The sequence below is a fragment of the Leopardus geoffroyi genome, chromosome B2, assembly GCF_018350155.1.
Source record: "Leopardus geoffroyi isolate Oge1 chromosome B2, O.geoffroyi_Oge1_pat1.0, whole genome shotgun sequence".
Classification (NCBI taxonomy): domain Eukaryota; kingdom Metazoa; phylum Chordata; class Mammalia; order Carnivora; family Felidae; genus Leopardus; species Leopardus geoffroyi.
In genome coordinates, this window is record NC_059332.1 from 22,032,307 (window position 1) to 22,057,477 (window position 25,171).

The following is a 25,171-nucleotide window of genomic DNA, read 5'->3' on the forward strand; positions in this document are numbered from 1 at the left end:
TTTGGCTGGCTTGGCTTGGCTGATGTTGTGAGGCAGGAGCTTGCTCTGTTCTGCATCTGGGTCAGTGGGAGCTGCTGTGACATGTCAGGGCTGGCACTTTCAGACCCTGGGCTCTAGTATAATTTTCCTCAATCAGGCAACATGTGGAAATTAGAATTGATGAAATTGTGTTGTAGCCTAGGCAAGCGAAGGTATCTAATACCTTCACCAAGCTGCACTGTGGCAATCCATTCAACCTCAGAGAGGAACATCTGAAGAGACAAATTGAAGTTCTTGACCAATACATTTAGTGGACATTGGATAGAGTTTACTGTTACTGGAAAATAATGAAGTGGAAAGGACATGGTGGGGGCAGTAGGGAAACTTTAGGACATGGTGTCAAACAAAAGATTCTGTTCCAGGAAATCACCCAAGTGCCTCTGAAGAGCCTTCACCATTCTGTCTATCCATCCATTTTGGTGCATTCATCCCAGGATGCTATTTTGACCATAGGAAGCCAGATGGATCTGGCACAGGATGGAGAGGTGGAGGTGTTGGAAGGCAGCGGATGAGTCACTTAACACTTCCTCAGAAATAGTTAGAAGTGCTCAAATAAAGGAACCCCCCCCCCCCACCGAGATGGTGTTTTGAGCAGCTTTGGTAGTAGTGCTGTCTAGTGCTGTGTGTGTGGGCCAGTGTCTGGCATTATTATGCTGAATGAATCATAATTAGTGTACTATAAATTTAAAGTTGAGACCAAATAGCCCATGAACTATAATGCAAAAGTCCTCTGGAATTACATTTTTACAAGATTTTAAACAAGCTTCCCACTCCTGCCCTCACCCTCCACACTGCTTAAACAAGGATAAAGTTGCCTTTCTAACCCAGAATTTCATAAAAAGGGAAACACTCAGTAGGAACCAAGTTCTACTAAGTGCAAAGTTCAAAAAAAAAAAGTCTAAAAAAAAATCCAAAAAGTGGAAGTCCAAAAATATCCCGAAGAAACAATGGGTAAGACATAATCTCTGTCATCAAAATGTTATAATGTAGTTGGGAAGATGCATCACATACACAAGAAAAGTTAACTAGAAATACAGGGGAGTGGAAATGCTCCACATATGCCATAACCAGCAAACAGGTACACAGGGAGATGAGGTAGGGATCATTCCTTCACAGAAGGCCACGGAGGGAGGTGGGTTTGTGGAGGGATATAAAGGAGTCATCAGTTAAGAAGAAGAAATAGAGCAGTACAGAGAGTAACCGCTTGAGCAAAGAGGCAAAGGCAATGATCAGTTAGGAACTGTGGTGTTGGCTGTGTGTGGCAGAAACCCAGCACGTGGCTTAATCTGATTGGAGTATTAATTTCCTTATATAATTAGTCTCAAGGTGGGCAACTCCAGCTCAGCTTGGGTACCTACATTCAGTGCAAGAAAGGGTGTAGTGCAGAGGCGTGTCCCAGTGGAGTCTGCCCCCTTTCATGAAGCTGCTAAGGAAACATCACCCAGAGACCTCTGCATCCTCCCAGAAATGTGTTAATGTGGCCTTACCCACCCACACATGCTGGAAGCACTAGCTGTGCACACTATCACCCTGAACAAAACAGAGGCTCTATTGGTAAAGAAGATGCAGAGACTGGATGGTGGGCAGACACAGGTAGAAAAGGGCAAGGCATGTTGCGATGTTAACACTGGAGTGGAGTAAAAGTCTGTACAATGGTTTCTGTGTGGTGCAGTCCATTGTTTTCCAATTCTTCATACATTTCCTTTCATTATGGCAAGAGATTGGCGTGTAACATACGGGGTACATTTTATCAATCAGAAGCTTTGCGTGGTTATTGATTGTCCCTTCTCCTTTTCCAGGTCAGAAGGGGCCCCTCTTGGCTGGAATGTACCTTCAAGTGTTTCCAGTGCACACCTTTACAGTCTCAAGAACTTTGGCCAAAGGCTCTGATTATGTCCTGACTTTGTCAATATGGCCTCAGTTTACTGATGCTTGCACCTCTGTTCCCTGCAATATCTCCCACTTCTTCAAGTACTTCTGGGAGGTGTCAGGAGAATTTTAAGATGAACTTATGAATCCTCCACGGTTTCCATGTTGCTCTCCCAAGTGGCCAGCATGTTTTCACTCATCACTGCCCTTCTAGGTACTGTAGTTTCTCATGCTTTCATGATAGCCAACCAAGGACTCGCAGCTGTACTTATGCTCCATTGTGGTTGGGGGGAAGCAGCCCTTTCATTCTTACAGCCCCTTTCAGTCTATATGTCTGGTGATGGATTTATGATGGTAGATTAATAAGTGATTTTTTTAATGTTTATTTATATTGGAAGAGAGAGAGTGTGCATGCCCTCATGAGTAGGGGAGGGGCAGAGAGAGAAAATCTCAAGCAGGCTTTGCACTGTCATTGCAGGGCCTGATGCAGGGCTCGATCTCACAAACTATCAGATCATAACTTGAACAAAAATCAGGAGTCAGACACTTAACCGAGGCACCCAGGCCCCTATTAAGTGATTTTTTATAAATAGCACATATCAAAATTATATAGTAAGTGAAACAATACAAGAGAACATCGTGTCAGGATGAGTTGGGTTATGTTTCAATAACACATTTGCCAAAAATCTCATGGGTTTGAAACAGTAAGAGTTTATTTATCAACTACTCAAACTACTCAACTCAAAGTTGAGGAGGATTCAGAGTTGTGCTCAATTGTACAGAAACAATTTAACCATCTACCCTGAATCATAACTTCCCTTTAATGACTCAGGTTTTGTTATGAGCTCAATCTTGGTAAACCTGGCTTATTTCCCACTGAGAGTTAGTTTCTCATAAGAAATCCTTTGGTAACTCCTGAATAGAGACCTCAACACTGCAGTGTGTAGTGAAAGGTTAGAGATCATGCTGACATGTCTGGTATACAGATAAGCTAAATCATTTTAAACCAATCTATTCTTTCACTCAATAACTAGTCTTTATTTGGTTCCAGGTGCTGGCCTTTGTAATAAATACACAAAGAAGATCCTAAGATAAGAAAACACGATCATTGACCCCAAAAAGCTAACAGATTGGGGTCCATTTCCTCCCCACCTGCTCTTCTCCATCTATCCCTTGGGTCTTATTTTTCTCCCTGAGATTATACAAAAATACTAGTGTAGAATTTGGAGGCTCCTTATTTGCCCCAAAGCAGACACCCTTCCATTTCCCCAAACCTGAAACCTTGGATTAGTCATATTGCCCCTGTTTCTCTAACTTTCACATCTAATCTTCAAATCCTTCTGAGTGTTTTTTTTTTTTTTTTTGGATTTTTTCTATTCTTTCCAAACCCCAAACCATTAATTCATAATTTCATAGTTGACTCATTGCATTAAATTCTAACAGGTCTTCTCTCCTCAGTCTATAGTGTTTCTCTTTTCCAGATCATTTAATATAAAGCCCCTAAACAATTCTTTTTAATGCTTTACACCACTGGCTTTCAAAGTCCCTCACTAATGTCTCCTTACCCCGTATCATTTTCTTATCCCCTTAGGGGAACGCTCCCTCTGTCCACACTGATCTTCTTGTCTTCTGCACATTCCTTGCTCTTTCCTACACTTCCTCATGTGCCAATATTTTCATCTGGTGTATATTCTTTTCACTTTTCTACTAATCCTTGTCTTTGTTTTCTATGAAGCCCAGCTGGAAACACCATCCTCCATTGATTGATTTCTCCCATCTCCTTATTCCTTGGCCACAGCACGAGCATGCAATTTGAAGTATATTATTGTGCATTTGTTGAGATGCCATTTTATATAAATGTTTAACATTGCTTTCCCATGGTGTTTTTTCTTTCCTGTGTTGGGGAAATAAATATGTCTCTCATTAATTTTTGGTCTCATGTTATACTTGGTTCAACACACTTAACTCAGCAGGCTTTGAATTAATGTTATTGACTGATTGATTGAAACATTTGACTCAGTCTACAGTCTAACCCCTTTTGTTCTGTTTTCTTAGTGAGTCCTCAGTTAGCTAGAACATGATGGCCCTTCAGTTGTGACTTCAGTTCCCTCAAAGGTAAGTTAACTTCACACAGAGAAAAGGTCTGTTATGTGCCCACCTGGTGTGCTTCCCTTTTCCAACAATCGCTGTAAAGAAAGTCATCTTAGGAACTTTGTGTAAGGGAGTGTATGAGAGTCAGCATAAGTCCATTGCTCCTATTAGATGTATGGTTTAAATACATCTTGTGATGGATTTATGATGATGGATTAGTAAGTGATGTCTATAAATAGCACATTTTAAAATTATATAGTGAGTAAGACAATACAAGAGAACATGGTGTCAGGATAGGTTGGGTTATGTCTCATTAACACATATGCCAAAAATCTCAGAGGTTTAAAATGGTAAGGGTTTACTTTTCAACCACACAACTTCCACTGAATGATGGGTGACTCTTAGAGCAACCATCCTCTATGTCGTGACTCAGTAACTCAAGATGCTGCCACCATCTTGTAATGCTTTTCCCAACAATCACCAAAGCTAAGGAAGAGAGGGCTGGAATGTTAGGCACTGGCTTCTAAGTGCTTTGACTCAGAAGGGACACAAATCAATTCCATTCATAGCCTATTGGCTAACATGTCACATGGCTCTACCTAATAATAAGAATGTGGATATTTGGTGCAAGTAAATATCTCTATCCAGATACAATTTTGCTTCAAAGAACTGACACAGATTTCAAAGTTATCTAATAATCTTGGCTTGGCTGAAGACTAGAACAATATGCTCCATATATCCTTCCAAAATAGTACAGCTGGCCCTTGAGCAATGTGGGGGTAAGGCGTGCTGACCCCTTGCATAGTTGAAAACCTGTGTATAACATTTTACTTTTCCCAAATTTAACTACTAATACACTGGTGTTGACCAGAAGCCTTGCCAATAACATAAACAGTCAATAAACACATATGTTGTATGTAATATGTATTACATACTGTAGTCTTTCAATGAAGTAAGCTAAAGAAACTGTTATTAAGAAAATCATGAGGAGAAAATACATGTACCGTATTGTATTTATTGAAAAATATGCATGTTTATAAGTGGATCAACACAATTCAAACCCATGTTGCTCAAGGATCTACTGTACTTGTAACCACAATTGCTCCTCCAAAGAATAACAAAACCTATGTGGAGTTATGGTAAAGAATACTGGCTAAAGATAATAATTAATTCTTGCTTGATCAACTTTTTGTTCCCTAAATAAATCATGACACTCAGTGCTGTCAAGCATGGCCTTACTCTGACAGTAATGACATTTTCTTTTCATCATTCTTTGTGTCCACAATAAATGCTCTATGAGAAGTGGGAGCGGTTTTTTTTTATGGTGCAGAGGGTTTTCTTATTTATGAAATTAAAAACTTCTTATTGAATTTTATCTCTTTCAAAGGAATATATATACATATATATCTCTATCTCTATCTATCTATCTATCTATCTATCTATCATCTATCTAGCTATCTATATATCTGGAAGGCTTATCGCCCCATATCCCCCATTCAGATTCCTACTCCCTATTTTAACTGTTCAGTTGTGGTTTTTTTTGAGGATATATTTTCAAACATATAAACAGCCAACTTATACTTCTATTTCTTGATTGTCTCCCCTAGGTTTGAATGTATGCATTAAATTACTATCATTGGAGATGAAGACTGGGAGCTCAAAGTCACCTACTTTTTTCACATGTACTGTCTTGCTTGCCCCTACATCCCAATAAAATCATAAATAGTGCTTAGTAAATTATCAGAATTTGTATTATTATGACCACAGAAACACTGTTTATAACTGAACCAAGTAGTATGGTCTAATATTTCTTTTAATGTCCAACTTTATTTTTTCCCGGAGTTTGTAATTGACTTACTTTTAATTATTTTTGCCCCTCTGGTTTTCTGTTTCACTATCAATAATTCATTCCCATTCAACCAAAGACTTCCCTTTCATCCCTTCGACAACCTTTACCGGATTCATTTTCTAGAAGAGAACCTACAGAAGATCTCTGTGCCTCATCCTACTATCCTCTCTTTCTTACCTCCAGGGCTGGGAGCTTACAAACTACATTTTTCCAACTCCTTTGCTAGCTGAATTCTACTGAAGTCCGCCAACTGGAGCCATTCACAGAAATTAGAAGGTGTGAAAAGCTAGAAGTCATTATGTTTATGGCAGGCCCTCTCTCAGCAACAGTGTCAGAGATTCCAACTCAGTGACAGCAGAGGATGACTGTTGGCTCCTCCGATACTGCCAACAGTTCCAATACTACTACCAGCAGCTATAGATGAGTAGGTTCCTGTTGGGAGTAGACAGCAGCTTGTGGAACTGCCCACAACAACATAGGGTGAGGGGTGTGGGCTACATGCACACTGGCTCCTACAAAGGGTGGTAGCAGCCTTCTGCAGTCCTGGATTTCTGGAAAAACCACTTTCCTCTTTTGCCCTTCCAGTCTTTATAACAATTTGGTAACCTAATTCCCCATATTAAATCTCCTTCATTTTGAAATACCTACAGTTGTTTCTGTTTTCTTCTTTAAATTTAAAAAAAAAATTTTTTTAACGTTTTATTTATTTTTGAGACAGAGAGAGACAGAGCATGAACGGGGGAGGGTCAGAGAGAGAGGGAGACACAGAATCTGAAACAGGCTCCAAGCTCTGAGCTGTCAGCACAGAGCCCGACGCGGGGCTTGAACTCACGGACCGCGACATCATGACCTGAGCTGAAGTCGGACTCTTAACCGACTGAGCCACCCAGGTGCCCCTAAATTTTTTTTTTAATATTTACTTATTTTTGAGCAAGAGAGAGAGCACAAGTGGGGGAGAGGCACAGTGAGCCAAAGAAACAGAATCTGAAGGAGACTCCAGGCTCTGAACTGTCAGCACAGAGCCTGATGTGGGGCTTGAACCCATGAGCTGTGAGATCATGATCTGAAGTGAAGTCGTTCACTTAACCAACTGAGCCACCCAAGTACCTCTCTGTTTTCTTTAGAAGCTGATGGATATAGCCATGACTGTAAGAGCATAAGAGAGCAGGAAATAAAACACACAAGTAAACTAGGTTTGTGAGTGTGCTTTGTAATAAGCCTCTTTAGACCAGTACTATCCAACAGAAATACAGCATAAGACATATTAAAATTTTTTTCTAGCAGACACATTTTTTAAAAATAAAAAGAATCAAATGAAATTAATGATATATTTTATTTAACCCAACATACCCAAAACATTACCACTTCCACATGTAATATTAACGAGATATTTGACATTCCTTTTTTTCTTTCCTATAAATCTTTGAAATCCAGTGGGGTTTTTTTGCACTTAGAGCACATCTCCAGCAGACTAGCCACACCTGAATCTCAATATCTATGTGTGGGTAAGGCTCCTGTACTAGACTGTGCAATTTCACATCCATAGAGCTGATATGGCACCCTCACCTCCCATCAACCCAAAAACAGTCTGAAATGCAGTGATCTTGTGCCTCAAAACTCTGACCAGGAGGATTCCTCACACTGTGGGTTGCTGAGATCCCTGAACTGTGAGGAATGAGCAAGGACCAGACAGCAGTGCCCAGTGCCCCAGCCCTTTGCTTGGGTTGACACTTTACTATCACCATCTTGAAATTCTTAACGATTTGTAAACAAGAGACCTCATGTTATCCTTTAGCACCAAGCCCCTCAAATTACATTGCTGCTCTGTCTTTTGGACTGATCTTGCAGTTTTCTTTCTATTTTAAAACAATTTTAATCTTTTGGTCTTTGTGTTTGACTTTCTGGGGGCTTCCCTATTCTAAACTTTCTATTCTAACTCTGCCTTTGAACCTTTCATCATTGCTATCATATACATATTTTTTAATCTCCAAGAAGTCCTTTCAAACCTCTGAATATTCCTTTCTTCGTGGTATCTTCTCTTCAGGTATGTAGTATACACTTATTTCTTATTCTCCTGAGAGTATTATTGGTATTTTCTTGAAGTTTCCTTTTGTTTATTATATTTTCTCTAAGCTCCTCCTTCTTTCTGTTTTGTTTGGGCTCAATATTTTATAGTAGCAGTAAAAGTAGATGCATTTGGTTTGGAAAAGACTAAGGACTTTTATCCCCTGAGGTAAGTGAGAATGATAAGGTAGGAGATGATGCAAACATTTTAAGTGAGAAAGAGGCAACATTGGGGACACTCACGTGAGGCAAACTTCATCTCCGGAAAGAAGAATTTGTCTTGCAAACTGTGAGGTATTGTAAGGGCAAGAGCTGAAGACAGGAAGGAAACATTTGGAATATCTGCAATGCAGGAGTCAACAAACGTTGAAAGCACTGAGTGGTAGTGAGGGCTCCTCTAAAGTCCAATAGGCGCAATTTGCTGCTGGCCCGGTCCCCAGCGTGGTGACCTCCCGTTAGTCTTGGCTCGATGAGGTGCTGGAAAAGAACACGCAGCTCGGGATGTCAGCCAAGATTAGGGTGAGGGGTAAAGAGGGGAGAAACGGGGGAGGGGTCAGAGTGTGAGACAGAAAGGGAGCCGAGGAGGATGAGGCACTGTGGGAGACCCTAGATGGAATCGTGTACCCCAGTTTTTTCAGGGAGTGAGGGGTCTGTTCTTCAAGCCCGAGGGATGATGAGCTGGTTGTGGTCAAGAGCATAGGAAAGTGAAACATTTCCCCGGTATGGAATCAGGAGGCATGGCTTCATATCCTGGCTTGGCTGGACATGGGAGAGGTCACGAGCACCCAGCTTCATGGCTGTGAATCCTGGAAGTTGGATTTTAATCTCCATGTCCCCGTCAGTTTCAAATCTTATAGTTCTAGAAGAGATTACAGCCAAGGAGGGAAATTTCAGTTACAACATATAACACTGGCCCTGTGGAGAGACCCCTTGGCTCATTTACAAGAAAAACTGAAGTATAAAACGCCTGGCGGCGCAGGGCCTGCTGCAGAGGCCTCTCCAACGGACAAATGTGGACCATTACATCACTCTCCCCGTCTCCCCACACAAGGCCCGCACCTGTTGACCATAACCACCAGATGGCGCTGTTGCTCTAAAATCTAGCGCATTCCCGGGCCTGGAGGTCCAGGGAAAACCTGACCTGAATCTAAAACTTCCTAATCACCACATTTGATTCAAAAGCAAAACAGCAGAAAAATGCTGTGCATCACAGCGAGGTCGGAGTATAGCCCCTCTTGGTATTCCGTGGCCCGTAGGCAAGTCATCGTGGTTATTTAAAGTTTGATTTTAGGAAAATGACTTCAAAATGCAAAGACTTTGGGGAGCAGGCGAGCCTGGGCCGGCGTTCCTCCCCGCAGTCCCCGACGTGGAGCTTTCCTGAAGCTGCAGCGGCGTGGCTGGCAGCGCTACGCGGAGGTGGCGAGCTCCGGGGACCCACGCAGCGTCTGTCTGCGCAGTGCCCAGATGGCAGGAGCTGCAGAGGCCTCCAGAAACCTGCGGCACTGTTGCATTTCTCCAACTCTGGACCGCCACCCTCCGTCACCGCCCCAGCTCCTGGTCTGAAGCACATCTGGGGTCCGGCCACCCTGCACCCCGAGGGGCAATGCGCGGTGGCCTCGGGAGCTTGTGGCAAGGGAGGAGGTCCCTGTTGGGAGGCTCAGTCACCCGGGCGGGCCAAATCATACACTCGAGGGGTCCGGGGAGCCGAGGGCGTGCTTCCCGTTGGTATTTTGGAGAATTACCAAGGCTCTTGGCCCCGCGGGCCAAGTCGCCTGCTCGTCCCAGGAGGCATGTGCGCTTCTGGGCAGGTGGGCGCGGCGGCCCTGGAGGCTGCGGCCTGAGCTGGGCCCTCCGGCTCTCAGGAGGCCTGAGCCGGCTCCCGCGGCCCTTGAGCGTCCATCTGCGGGCTCAGGGTTCCCTCCCGGAGTGCGCCCCTCTCTAACTGCGAGCGCAGTGCTCGGCCTCCCCTCTGCGGCGGCGACTGTTTTAATGGCCCTTGCTCCTGCCGGGATCGTGTGCTCCGCCCGGATCTGGGCCGCGGACCTGCAAAGGCTGATGAATTTTTCATGGCGATTCACTCCGCTGTCGATCTGAAGGCAGTCTCCGGGGCAGGAGCCATTAAGGACCGACTGTGCGCGGGCAGCCCCTCCCCCGACCTCACTAATTATTGACCTGGGGGAGGGCCAGTGTTGGTCACACCCCTGCGCTTCTCTGTCCCTTTTGGCCTTGTTTGATTTTCCAAAGAAAGCTGGGGCTGGGGATTCCATGGAATGGGGCGTGGTGCAAGCGGTAAAAGGCTGAGTAGAGGCACCTGTTCAATTTAATCGCTTCAGTGGAGAGCCCCACCTGAGCTCGGCCCAGAAAAGGCACCTGTGGCTGCCCTCCGGGGATAGATTGCCGAACGGGGGAAATAGGACTTACAAAATAAGGGTGAAACCGTTGAATGAAACGTTGGAGGATATGTACCAAGGGCCTGTTAAGTAGGACTGACCATGAGCAGCACAGGGTCCAGAGGAGGGAGGAGGAGGGAGTAGGAGAGGTTGTGAAGGGAAGGGAAAAGAGCCCAGCACGCGGCCAAGAGACAGGACTAGGACTGACTGGGTCCAACTTTGAGTGTGGGGTGGGAGAGAACACCAGTCAGACTACCCGAGGCACAGATGGGCCTTTCATGCCTCTGAAACTGGTATTTTCTTAAAGCCACGCCTCGCCTGATTATATAACAGTTTGAAAATGCAGCTAGAGGAAAATCACTACCCAGAGAAAAGCACTGCTTTTTGTTTTGTTTTGTGATGGTGGTGGTGGGGAGGTTTATTCAAGTTTTTTGCCTAGTTGTATGTTTAACAATGCATATGTATATAACATACATAGTGTATATTAAAATTTTTACACTTAAGTACTAATAAACCACTTTCTGATTATATAAAGTAGTACATATCTTTGTAAATTTTTGGAAAATAAGGGACCATATAAAGACAAAATTAAAAATCACCCAGATCCCAAGTACATTATAATTCTTTTGTTGTGATTCCTTAAAATATTTTTTCTGTGCATGTTTAGTTTGGTTGAGACCATATGATATTTATTAATTTTTAGACATGGTGAATATATGAGCATTACTAGAAGGCTCTGTGAAAAGGGTCTCCTTGAGGTTAGGAGCATCTCAAGGTTTCTGAGTGGTCCACTGAGCACCGCCCCCCCCCCCCTCCCAGCAAACACTTGAGGTGAGACAACCAGTGAGAGTTTGAGACTCACAACATTCCAAAGTGTCAGGGAAGGTCTTCCTTCGTCACAAATCATCCCAACTTCCCATCCCCCTGTGCTCTGGTTGTGGAGAGGGTTCAAATTGTGAAATCCCTTCTCAACCACCTACTCAGAAAAACTATGTAGACGTTGCTTTGTAGCTATCATTCTTTTTGGTGTCTTGCCCAAAATATTAATTTAATTAATTTTAACACCTGTTACAACGAAACAAAAATCCATCTCACATAAGAGTTTTCCTCTGAAACATTAAATGCAAAAGGAGGATGGACCAGCATCCACAGAGTTTTGAGGAAAAGGTGTTTGTGAACCAAGAATTTTGCTCTGTGTCAAATTTCTTCCACATTTAAAGTCAACTGAAAGACATTTTTATTAAATAAGAAAATACACCCCCAGGTCCATTTCCTGGGGAAAAAAATCTTGAAGGGGATTTCCATTTCTATCTATGAAGGAGTAGTTTGTATCAGAATAACCCTCATGCTGAAGACTGTGAAAGCAGAATAAGATAAATGTAAAATAGTCTGAAAGCATCAAAGAGCAATCAAGGTTGCCAGGATTCAAAGGATCAAGATGCTAGACAAGAGACAAATGCATTGAAGTGAGTGAATCCTTTCTTTACAGTTGTTTTGTCCCCTTGGAGCATTTGCTGATTCAGGTCCTGTCGTGGGTACAGAACCCAGACAGAAAGTGGCAGCTCATAGCTTGCCACAGACAAAAAAAAAAAAAAAAAAAAAAAAAATGGAGTTTAAAGTATAAGATTGCCAGGACTTGATGGGCCATGAACACAGAGTAAAGGGAACCAAAGAGAGTTGAGTCTGCAGGCAATTTCTCTTCAAGGCATTTCCTGATTTCCAAGCTGTGCATGTGAAAAAATGAAAGGCCAAGAAACCAAACAAAAGCAGCTGCTAAGAGGCTTAAAAACTGAGCAAAGATGCTGGTATGCTCCTGGGGTTGGGTGGACATAACTTTCAGTTCAGACCACCAAAGAGGAGGAGTCTTGTAAACACTTTGGACTGTCAGTTGAGACCCCAAAGATTAAGCCATGGGAGTAAGGGCAAACAGCCAGCGGGCAGCCTTCACAGAACATCCAACATGGGTTCAAAAGGGCCCAGTTCTTGCCAGGATGCAGGCAGATTGCTTTCATGTATTTTATCTTCTGCCACACGCCAAGCAAAGCCTTTCTGGAGAAAGATAGCCTATTGCAGTGCAACAGTGTTTTGGTTCAACCCATATTTACAGCAAGAACTGGGAGACATAGAGACACTGGCTGGAAGGGTGGAGCAAAGGGGAGCTGCTGCAAGGGAAAGTCACCCTGATTCCCTGGAGGGTCATAAGATGCTCCTTCATGGCTGAGATGTGGTCTGTGTGGGAGGAAGAGCTGGCTGGCAGCCATTTTAAGGTCTGCTTCAGAGGGCTGGGTGGAGGAAATAAAGGACTCCAACTGTGAGAGTCTGTGCAAGGCAAACTTGCCAGAGGACCCAGGGCTGAGGGACAGCAGCCAGTTGAGTTGGGAAGAAAGATCCATGTGCTGGGAGTTGTTATTGGAAAAATCCAATGGGAGAATCTTTCAAGCGCCCACGAAAGTGCCTATGAGAGAAAGAAGCAGCCAGCCACACATCCAGCACAAAAATGGCTCTAATGCTGCATGATTCCTTTTCTCTAATCTCTCCCCCTTGGTCCTAATCCAGGGAGATCAAAGACTGAAGTTAGCAAACTGCGCAAGAGGAGGATGCCTTGGGTGGGGGTGGAGGAGAAGAGGGACAATACTCAGATCCAGCTTTCCTTCTCAGGTAGCTAGAGGAGACCAGATCTGACATTAAATGAAAGGGTTTTGATAATTGTCAGCAATGGAGTATTTTGCAACTGTGAATTGCAACTGTGTTTTCAACTTAAAGTGACAGTGGGATCTAAGAGTGAGTGGAGATGTCATGGACACTGGCATGTGTTCATCTGAGGGCCTCCCAGCACCTTGGAAAAGTACCCATAAGTCATTCCTGGAGAACAACTTTCCCCTGCAAGCCCCTCTGAATTCCCATGGTGTAAATATAAGCTCAAAATTAAAATTACAAGCACTCCAGACAGCAAGCCATAGCTAATAAGAATTAGTGGAAGTAAACAACAGATTTAGACCCCAATTGCTTTAGCTATTAGATTGCTCAAAGACAGAAAATAAAATATGAAATTTTTGAGGAAATAAAAAAAATGGAATCCCAAAAATGAGTTAAGAAAAAAAAAGGCAATCAACAACGACTAGAAAGATTTGAAAAGTAACAAATAGAACCTAGAAATAAAGAAGAGAATAATTGAAATTAGAGCTCAGTGTGTATTTCTAACATGTTATATACAAACTAAAGGAATTCATTAACTGGAGGAGTGTTTCTGATATACTACCCACACAGAGCAAAGAAAGGAAAAAATATAGAAAAGAGGTATGTAATCATGGAGGATAAAATGAAAAGTTCTAACATATGTCTAATCAAAGTTCAAATGATAATAGAGAGGATGGGAGGCAATACTTGAAAATATAGTGTCTAAAAGTTTTCCAGAATGATAAAAGCTATTCTTCCATGAATATAGGAGTAACAAACAGGGTAAATAAAATATGTTTTATTATAGTACTTCATTGACAGATTATAATATAAAACACAAAAGGAAGATCTTAGAAGATCATAAAGGATTTCAGAAAGAAAAGATAAGTCATCTACAAAATACAGAAAATTATTAACATTAGAATTCTCATCAGCAGCAATGGAAGTCAGAGGACAGTAAACTTACAATCAAAATCTCCAAAATGACAGGAATAAATAACTACCTAAAATTCTAATCCCAGTAAAACTATGTCTGGTGGTGGCTCAGTCAGTTAAGCATCCTACTCTTGGTCTCAACTCAGGTCATGATCTCATGGTTCATGAGTTTGAGTCCTGAGTTGGGTTACACACTGACAATGCAGAGCCTGCTTGGGATTCTCTCTCTGTCCATGTCTCTCTGTCCCTCCCCTGCTTGCACTCTCTCTCTCAAAATAAATACATAAACTTAAAAAAAACTACATCTGAAAATGGGCAAAATAATGTCATTTTATTATACGAACAAGAATAGAGAAAGTTTAGCTTTAAGAAACTCACACTAAATGTCTGAAGGATGCTTTAGAAAGAAAGAAAATGATACCAGAAGAATACCAATAATTAACTGTTTAAAGTAATAATGTTAGTAATGTCTTATTTGTGAGGTTTTAAAAACTGGATAAATTAAAATAATGGAAAACAATAGCATATAACTGGTGAGGGAGGAGATTGAAGTTAAGGTTTTTATATTTCTCAGGAGGAGGTAGAGTTTTTTTCCTCCAACTTTACTGAGATATAAAGACATACAACATTGTGTAAGTTTGAAGTATAAGTGTGATTATTTGATATATGTATATTTTTCAAAATGATAATCACAGTGAAGTTGGTTAACACTTCCATTTCCTCACATAATTATAATTTTTGTGTGTGGGCTGTGAATATTTAGAATTTACTCTCTTAGCAACTTTCAAGTTTATAATACAGTATTATTAGCTATAATCCATACTGTGTATTAGATCCCCAGAACTCATGGATCTTATATAACTGGAAGTTTGTACCCTTCACCAACACTTCCTTTTTTTTTTTTGCTAGCTCCAGGTGACTACTATTTACTCTGTTTTTATGAGTTTGGATCTTTTTATTTTATTTATTTATTTATTTATTTATTTATTTATTTATTTATTTTTAATGTTTATTTATTTTTGAGACATAGGGAGACAGAACTTGACCAGGGGAGGGGCAGAGAGAGAGGGAGACACAGAATCTGAAGCAGGTGCCAGGCTCTGAGCTGTCAGCACAGAGCCTGACATGGGCCATGAAGGATCAGGACCTGAGCTGAAGTCAGAGGCTTAACCAACTGAGCCACCCAGGCACCCTGAGTTTGGCTCCTTTTAGAGTCCAAATATAAGTGAAATGATACAGTTTTTTTCTTTTTTCTGACTTATTTCTCTTAGCATAATGCTTTTAAGGTCCATCCCATTCAAATGGCAGAATTCTTTTTTTTGTGTGTGTGTGGATAAAAATAGTCCAATGAATTTATATGTATACATACCAATATCACATTTTCTTTAATCATTTACTCATCCACAACTTAGGTTGTTTCTGTGTCTTGGATGTTATCAATAATCCTGCAATGAAGATGGGTATACAGGTATTTCTTTTTGATAGTCATTTCAATTCTTTTGAATATATACCTAGAAGTGGGATTATTGGATCATATAGTAGTTCTATTTTTAATTTTTAAAGGAATCTCCATACTCTTTTCCATAGTGGCTGTACCAATTTACTTCCTACCAACACTGTGCAAAATTGGTTCCCTTCTTTCCACATCTTTACCAATACTTGTCTCTTATATTTTTGATGGGAGCCATGTGAATAGTTGTGAAGTGATATCTCATTGTACTTTTAATGTGCATTTCCTCTATGATTAGTGATGTTGAGTGCCTTTCCATGTACCTGTTGTTCCTTTATATGTCTTCGGAAAATTGTCCATTCAGGTAGGAGGTAGAGATTTGATTAACTTTTGACACTGTAAAGTTTACATGATAAAGTTTAAGGAGTGAGCACTGAAAAATTGAAGATAAAGTTTATAATTTTAAAATTAGCAGAGGGAGAAGATTGACTAAGGAAAAAAACAAAGCTCAATCAATCTAAATGTATAAAAGGAGAGAAAAAAAAGCATGAGGAATTCAGAATAACCAAAAAGCACAAGGTAGTATGCTTGAAATGGTTGGAATAAGTCCAAATATTTCCATAATTACAATGAATATAAAGGACTAAACTTATCAATTACAAGGCAGAGCTTAATCAGATTGGGTAGAATCAAAATCCACTTATATGACTTTTGGAAATAATACATCTACAAATTAAGGACATTTAAAGGTTAAAAAGAAAAGAATAAAGCAGACCAAAAAACAAAACAAACAGAAGTCCAAAACTTCATTAATAAGAACAAAACAAAACATCTCAGCGTCCTTTTGTTTATGTCAAACAAAAGACAAATTATTAAGGCTATAGAGGTTAATTACGAAATGTTAAAAGAGTCAATTTGCTAGTAATACATAACAATTCTAAGTATATGGACTAATAAAGTGGATATAAAATACACAAAGCAGGGGCGCCTGGGTGGCTCAGTCAGTTAAGCGTCCGACTTCGATTCAGGTCATGATCTCACGGTCCGTGGGTTCGAGCCCCGCATCGGGCTCTGTGCTGACAGCTCAGAGCCCCGAGCCTGTTTCAGATTCTGTGTCTCCCTCTCTCTGTGACCCTCCCCCGTTCATTCTCTGTCTCTCTCTGTCTCAAAAATAATAAACATTAAAACAAATTTTTTTTAAATACACGAAGCAAAAATCCACACAAGTTCAAGAAGAAATACAAAAATCTTCCGCCAGAGTGAGAGATTTCAAACTACCTCTCTGTATTTGGTTGGTTAAGAATACATAAAAAAGGATAGAGAAGATTAGAAAACACAGTTAAGAACTTGATTTAATGAATACATATTGAGTCCTGTATCCAATAACTGGAGAATACATCTTCTCAAGTGTACATGTAGCATTTGCAAAAATTGACATTTAATAGTCCTTAAAGCAAGTCTAGAAAAACTTCAAAGAAGAACTATCAGAGAGACATAAAACAGATTTATAATAAAAATATTAAATACCAAAACCTGAGGATGAAGCTAAAAGAATAATTTGAGGACATTCCAAGTGATTATACAAGAATTATTGATAAGTGTTTGCTTATTGCCATTTTGTTCATTGTTTTCTGTCTTTTTTGGGTGTGTGTGTGTGTGTGTGTGTGTGTGTGTGTGTGTAGTTTCTCTCCATTCCTTTCTTCTCTTTCTCTCTTCTCTGTGGTTTGATGACTTTCACTAGTTTATGTTTAGATTCCTTTCTCATTTTCTTTTGTGTATTTACTATAATTCTTTGCTTTGTGGTTCCTGTGAGGTTTACATGTATCATCCTATGTTTATAGCAGACTATTTTAAGCTTATAGCAACTTATATTTGAATGAATTCTAAAACTTAACATTTTAACACCCTGCCAAATTTTATGTTTTTATGTCACTTTTTATATCATTTTATTTTATGTATCCCTTAACTAATTATTATAGTTATAGTTAATTTTAGTACTTTTTTCTTTTAACCTTCTTAGTAGCCTCATAAGTGATTAATCACTATCTTTACTATATATTTACCTTTTCCAGTAAGACTTTTACCTTCATATGTTTTCATGTTATTAATTAGTGCCATTTCTTTTCAGCTTAAACAAGTCTTTAATATTCCCTTTAATATTTCCTGTGTGGCTGACTTATTTTCTTGATCTCTCCTGCAAATCTGAATGATGGTCTTTCTGGGTATTCTTGGTTGGAAATTTTTTTTCCTTGCAGCACTTTAAATATGTCATGGCACTCCTTTCTGGCCTGTAAAATTTCTGTTGAGAAATATGCTGATATCCTATAGGATTTCCCTTGTATATAACCAATTTTTTTTCCTGTGGGTGATTTTAGGATTATCTTTTAATCTTTAATTTTTGACATTTTAATTATAATGTGTCTTGGTGCGGCTTTCTTTTGGTTCATCTTCTTTTAGGAATTCATTCTTGGCGAGGATGTCTGTTTCCTTCTCTAGGTTAGAGAAGTTTTCAGCCATTACTTTTTTTTTCAAATAAGTTTTCTTTCCCTTTCTCTCTCTCTTCTTCTGGGACACCTTTAACACAAATGTTATTCCACTTGATATTATCCTGGAGGTCTCTTAATTTATTGTAATTTTTTAAAAATTCTTTTTTCTTTTTGTTGTTCTGCCTTGGGGTGAGTTCTATTGTTTTATCTGTCAGCTCACTGCTCCATTCTTCTGCTTCACCCACTCTGCTGCTGAACACCTCTAGTGTATTTTTCAGTTAAGGTATTGTACTCCTTAGTTCTGTGTCTTCTGGTTGGTATTTTATTATAATTTCTCTCATTGTTGAAGTTCCCACTGTGTTCATGCATTTTTCCTCTGAGTTTGGGGAGCACCTTTATGACTGTTACTTAGAGTTATTTATCAGGTAGATTACTTATCTTCATATTATTAAGGCCATTTTCTGAGTTTTGTCGTCTTATTTCATCTGGAACATATTTCTCCATTTTCTCATTTTGCTTGATTCTCTCTGTTTGTATGTATTAGGCAAAAACAGTTACTTCTCTCAGTCTTGAAGGAGTAGCCTTAGGTGGGTGATGATTCTTCTCATTTAACCTTGCCCTAGCTCTTGCTTGTCTCTCAATCTTTGTGGTTGTCTAAACTGTTTGATTTATTCTTGATATGCTGCCATTGTTGAGAGTGTGCAAAGACCTGTCAGTGAAGTGACCTGGGGGTGGTGGCCTACCAAGAACTGCCTATCTGATGTGGAATGCCAGCCCCTCTTGGCCACCAGGGCCTGCTTATCAAGCATTGTGTCCTGTGTGGATTGCTCATGCTAGCTTGCTTTAGCAAGGCAGTGGGAGGTTGTAGAGGACAGAGCATGCTAGCTAGTTTCAGAAAGGCAATGGGAAAATGTCTTGATTTGTGTGTGCTGCTTGATGGCTTCAGTAATGCCACGAGAGAGTAGCAAGTCTGTGTGCCTCTCCTGGCTTCAGGCTGGGAGTGGGAGAAAGCACTACTATAGTGCTTTCCATCTCCAGCCAGGAGGTAGGGGAGCACTACAACTTCCTGCATTCTCTGACATCAACAAGTGCTGGGATCACTACCCCTTACTTTGGAAGGGTTCTGTGACCGAGCTCATCCTCCTGTGCTAGCCTGCTATGTGTAGAGTGCAACAATGGTCTCCACCAGTCCCTCCATCTCCAAGGAGCATTTCATCCACCCTCTACCCCTCCAGCCATTGCTCTCAGATCAGCAAATAATCTTCTTCAAGTATAATCTGGGTACTATTTCAAGCTAGGTACTTTTCAAACTGTTGAGTCTCAGGGTAGCAAGACAACACTTGAACCCTCCAAGAGGAGTTCTTATAGCACTTTGGGACCCCAGTATCAGCCCCCAAATTGTTGGTTTTCCAGGCCAGTCATTCTGGGGCTCATCTCTCTGATGCAGATTCCAGGAGCTAGGGTGCCCAAACCCTCATTCTTCCTGGAGAAGCACTTGTCTGGAGAGATCCCTCCGTATTGTATGTTGCAACACCAGGGGTCGGGTGTTTTATGAGACCATTTCTCTGCTTCTTCTACTGATCTCAAAGTGACCTTTTATCCTGTGCTGTGGTTAAAAGTTCATCAACTTTTCAGATCTTTTTTTTCAGAAGGAAGTGATCTATATGTAGCTATAGATTTGGTGTGTTTATGGGAGAAGGTGAGTTCAGAATCTTCCTATGCTGTCATCTTGGAGCCCTCCTTCACCCCTCACCCAGGATTCTTAAGATATAAAATAAAACTCAGAAAGAAAGAAGTTGATATATTTAACCACAAAGAGGAAGGGAGAGCCAGATCAAGAAGGGCATTGTAGGCTCTAGAAAAGAACTTGATTATTATACTGAATGTCATGGAAAGAGATTGGAGGATTTTGAGTAGAAGATTATTATAATATGATGTATATTTTTAAAAAATCTCTTTGTCTACCTTATAGATAACATAAAAGGGTTAGCAATGAAGGAAAAATTATAAGGAGTAGTAGTAGTCTAGTCACAAGATCATTGAGCTTGGACAGGGATGGTTATAGAGGAGACAGAAGAGAATGGATTCAGAGTGTATTTTGGAAGAGGAGCTAATAGAGTAGGCATAGGTTATAATTGAATGAACCAAATCAAAGATAATTCAGAAGATTTTTGGCATGAGTAACTGGGCATCTATGATGCTATTTACAGAAATGGAGAATTCAAAAGAGGAACTATTTAAGGAGAGAGTGAGAAAAGGTTCAAGAATTCTATTTTGCCTATCAGTCAACCAGTTGGCTTGGTAAAGAAGGCATTTAGGGGCACAAGTATGGACTTTTCTTCTGAGGTCAGGAGTGGAGATACCTGAAGTTGGATAGTTACCAACCTATAGATGGTGATTATAGCCATAAATTAGGAAAGGAAGTTTGGGGTCATGATATGGAGGATCTATATGCCAAAGACATTTTGCTCAACTTTGAGTCCTTCGTGTCTACATTGACATTTAGCACAACTATATGCTCAAAAGTATTTGATGATTAAAAGTTCCTGGGACTGGCTGAACATTAAATAAATGTACTACTTTCTTACAATGTATTAGATAGATAGATGATAGATAGATAGATAGATAGATAAAGGAATTTAAAATTTTCTTCCACTGGTTAGTATTAGTAAATATTAAGATGTCTTAGTGTTTGTATTTAGTGATGGAAAACACACCAGACAGAATCAGAAGAATATGTTTTTGTTTTGGTTTGTTTTGGTTTGGTTTGGTTGTTTTCTGTTAACTCTGCCACTACTAAGGTATAGACCTTGGAGTAAGTCAGTTGGTCTTTCTTTTAGGGATTTCTCATCTGTAAGTTTAGGGTCTTAGCCCAAATAACTTCTAAGATTCTATGATTACGACTGAAGTAACATAACAAAAGCTTATTAATAGCAACATCATCATTCCTGTAGAAGGAAATTCCTTTGTTAAAAAAATAATATAATAAGACACATGGGGTTAGTAGGAGAAAAGGAAATGAAAGAGCTAAGTTTTCTGTGCTAGAAATAACCCATTTTTGGTATAACACTGATGCTGCTGTGAGAGAGGGTTTGGGAAAAGAGGTAGAGGAGAAGAGAATTAGCAAGATGTCGACAAGCAGAAGTTTTGTGTTGGTGAACAGTTCATGACCAGATGACCAAAAGTGGTTTGGAAAAAGGATTATACTCTGCTCAGTTTCTGTTGTTTGCATTGCTGTGATCTAAATTTCTTTGATATTTCTCAACTTCTAATAAAATCTGTCATGTCGCACATTGACATGAACATGGTTGTACTTGCTTGTTTGGTGAATTTTGTTTGTTTTTGTGAAAATGAAGGAAAACACCATTTCCACATGTGGATTGATTTGGTACAGAACAGAAGGGCATGTAGGGAATTATGATATGATTCACATTTGCAACTAGTTCTGTAGAAATAAGGGCCTGACAGCCAGGAGTAACCATGAGAATGGAAAGCTCTCCTGGGAAGTCACATAAGTCTTTGGCAGGACATCAGACTGTCCACAAATCTTGATATTGTTCAAGCCAAAGGAATTAAAAGATCAGACAACTCCTGGCTCTCACCAGCTCTCGCAGACTATTCATCAAACTTGTAGATTTTGAAGGATTACTGAGTAAGCAGAACAGTTCTTGACATGATACTTACTTTGCTATAACAAACTAATTTGCATTATTCAAAGCAATTCCTCCTCTATATTTTTTCTGCTTCTGATTGGTATTAATAAAGAGATTTATAAAACCCTCCATCTGGTCATTTATGTTTTTATGTAGCCCTTAATGGGAATTGGTGGAGAAAAATTGCATGAGTTTAAAACATGTGCTTGTCTTTACAAGTAAGTCAAAAATTAAACCAAGATATTTTCCAATACAAAAGAAATAGCAATTGTATTTGTGGTTTTTGTCATCCAAGGTGTTTCTTGTTTGTCTCTGCAGCATAACAAGGAACAACTCAGCTTGAAGAGGAAAAATGCACAGACTGTGACCTCATTTGAAAGGTGTTTGACATTGACTTAAGTTGTTTTAAAATTTCTTCTTGGTAAGTGCACCCACCATCTAATTTCTTTTTCCTCATTACTTTAAAATGAAAAGAAAAAATTTACCCATGATTAATTTCTTATGTTTGAATTTTCCTGAAAACATTTTTGTTTTGAACAAACGGTGACTTGTGTCCACTGATCCAGTGGAACAATAGCACTTGAAAGAGAAAAGTAAAAGCCAGAGACTGTGAGCAAACTCTTACTCCAATGGGCTGACCCTCTGGCCTGGAAGAATTTCATCTCAAGGAATTGGAAGGGTATTGGGGTGAGATCTTTGAAAAACTAGGAGAACAGGACAGTGTCAGAAGACTGGAGACGGGAAAATGTGGTCTTGGTTTTCTAAAAAGGGGATTAAGGTAGATATTGATGACTGATACCAGGTGAGCTCATCATATTCCTTTTTTTAAATTTCACTTTTAAGGATGACATTCCATATTTTGACATGTCATGACTTTTTAGCCAAGCTAACATAGCATTAGTGAGTGTAGAGTGTTGAGTCAGAACACCTATTTTGGAATTTTGACTCTGCCACATATTGAATAGGAGACCCTGAGAAATGTAACATCTTTTACTTCAGTTTTCTCTTCTATAAAATGGGGATAATAATATCCTCTTCCTAGGGTTTTTGTGGGGATTACAGAGTTGTAAGGAAAATATTTAGCAGTGACTTGTACATTGTAAACACTATACAATTGTTAGTATAGAAAATTCAAAGGTTCTTATTGAGTATTTAGGTGTTGTTCCCCCCTTTTTTTTGTAAACATAGCTAATGTTCTGATGAACATTCATTTACAAAAGTCTTTGAAAACATTTCAGGTCATTTCTTTTACATAACTTCTTAGATGCAACAACATTTGGTGACAAGGTATGTACAGTTTTGAGTCTTTTGACTCTTATTTCCAAACTGACCACCAGAAAAGCTTTCCTATCCTTCCTACCAGTGAAACACTAGCTATTTCCATTGGAAAATAAATACATGCATGTGTATATCCCAATTTCCTGAGGGGCAAGAATGTGGAAGTAGTATTTCACTATTGTTTTAATTTGCATTTACTTGCTTAGGCTTCTTTCCTTGATTAATGCTCAAAGCCACTCTTTATAATTCTAGTCCCACTTGCTAACCACTCCTCTTATTTCAGACAGTTATCTTATTTCCCTCACTGGTGTATATAGATCACTAATTCTTTCAGCCATTTATCATATGAAATAGTTTCCAGAATAGGCTGCACTATTCTGAATGTATTCCAGTTTATCATTGTCCCTCTTAAAATATGGCACCAGAATCGAACTTAATACTCCATGTGAGGTCAGACCAGCTGTTATGTGTGCCAAGGAATATGATGGTTCAATTATAATGTGTTTTTCTTTTGAGAATCCATTAGCGTTTAGTTCCCTTTGAGTTTCTATTGAATCTTGAAGTGGATTTAGGGCAGAGTAGTTTTTTGACTAAAGGACTATTTTTAAAGATTGTGTTTTAAATGGCTTTTTTTCCCTCCTACCTGTTATATGATGTTCTAAGACCACATGGTGTAACTATCCTCTTTTGGGTTCTGAATTCTATATCTCCATTAGTGTGGCACTGGGTTTGAGCTATTTAAGTAGCCATCTTACACTTTGCATCCTATAGAGTGGATAGTTAATGGATTCTTTCTATATAGAATGATTGAGGCACATATAAGAGGAATAGAGGTTGCTGGATCTGATTCTGAGAGATTTAGCCCAGCAATAGACAACCTTGGAAAGGGGGAGAGAGGATTTATTAGAGTTTCTGTGATTACTCTTTTGGTTCATCAGAGAGGCATGGTTATTAACACTGCTGTTTCAAAATTCATACACATCGTAGAAATTGATGTCCTCTACTCATTCATTTTATTACCTGCAAACCTTAAGAAAGCCGGTGGTGAACAGGTGAAGTATTTTGTGAAAAGGTAGCATTGCATGTTAATGTGTAAAATCAACTTAAAAATTACATAAAGTTTATTCCATTCATTTAAAGTCTGAGTGCTATTAAGGGCTTTGAGGAAGCCTTAGGGAATGAGATAGCCTGACAGAATCAAGCACTTGATTGAATATAATTGTTGGAACTCTTACATTTGGAGTGTTATTGTTACTGTTATTGCAATTGTTATTGATGGGATATGCAAAATATCAGACCTAGAAGGCAATGATAGGAAGGTAAGAATGGTGAGCAGAACGAAAATTTATTTACCAAGCCGGGTATCTAACTTGATTCTGAGCACTAAGATTTTAAGAGCTGTCTGTTGAAGCAGAGATGAAGAACACATGGAGGAGATGGGTAGAGTGCTGAGTCCAGTGGGCTCTGCTATAAAGGGAAGAGAGAGGCATATGAAGATAATGAAAAGCAAAATCACTTGGGTAAGGTTTTCCATTGGTGGTCAACCAGTGCCAATTTCCAACCAGTGCCAATTTCCTTCTATCTCAAAGCTGTTGAGCCATCTTGTAGTTTTGTGATTTTATGAGATGATATCTAGCAGGTGTGAATCTGAAGTGAGCTAAGTCAAAAAGTCTAGGATGGGAGAAGTAAGAGGGATGGATATTGTAATGGAAAAATGTGATCTTATTTAGCCACAGGATCAAATCTACCAAGTGATGTTTAGTTGGGTTGCTCTTATATATTATACCAAGAGGAATTCTTTTATAATGTGACATAATTATGATTTCATGAATTGAAAACCTCAATCAATTCTTCAGTGAAAAATTCTGATCAAAATGGTTATTTGTAAATGTGAATAAAAATAACCTGATGCATTGAATTAAAAGGAATTATAATTTTCACTTTAAGAAGAGAAACAATTTTAATTTTCATTAAATGCTACACTAGCCATGTATTTGCCTAGAACTTTCATGACATTGATAAGCTCTTAGATCCACTTACTACACTTCCTATTTTTCTGATTGATGCTGATATTTTGTACTCTGGTATGGACAAATGTCTTACCCATAAAACTCAATTGTTTTATTTAACAATTGAAAGTGTCATTTTGTTTGTGGAGTTTGGGCTTTGAGATATTAGCTTTCCTTCCAGTGACTCCATGGAGTCCAAGAAAGCATGGTTCCTACATCATTACAGTGATTTACCTTAAATTTTGCAAGTTCATGGACCCAAAGTATGCTATCAAGAACTAAAGGGATGGTAGAGAAAACATAAAGAAAATCTAGTATAATTGCCACAGCCATTGAGATTCACACTCTCTAGGGAGAAACTTCTGTAACACATTGTGCTTT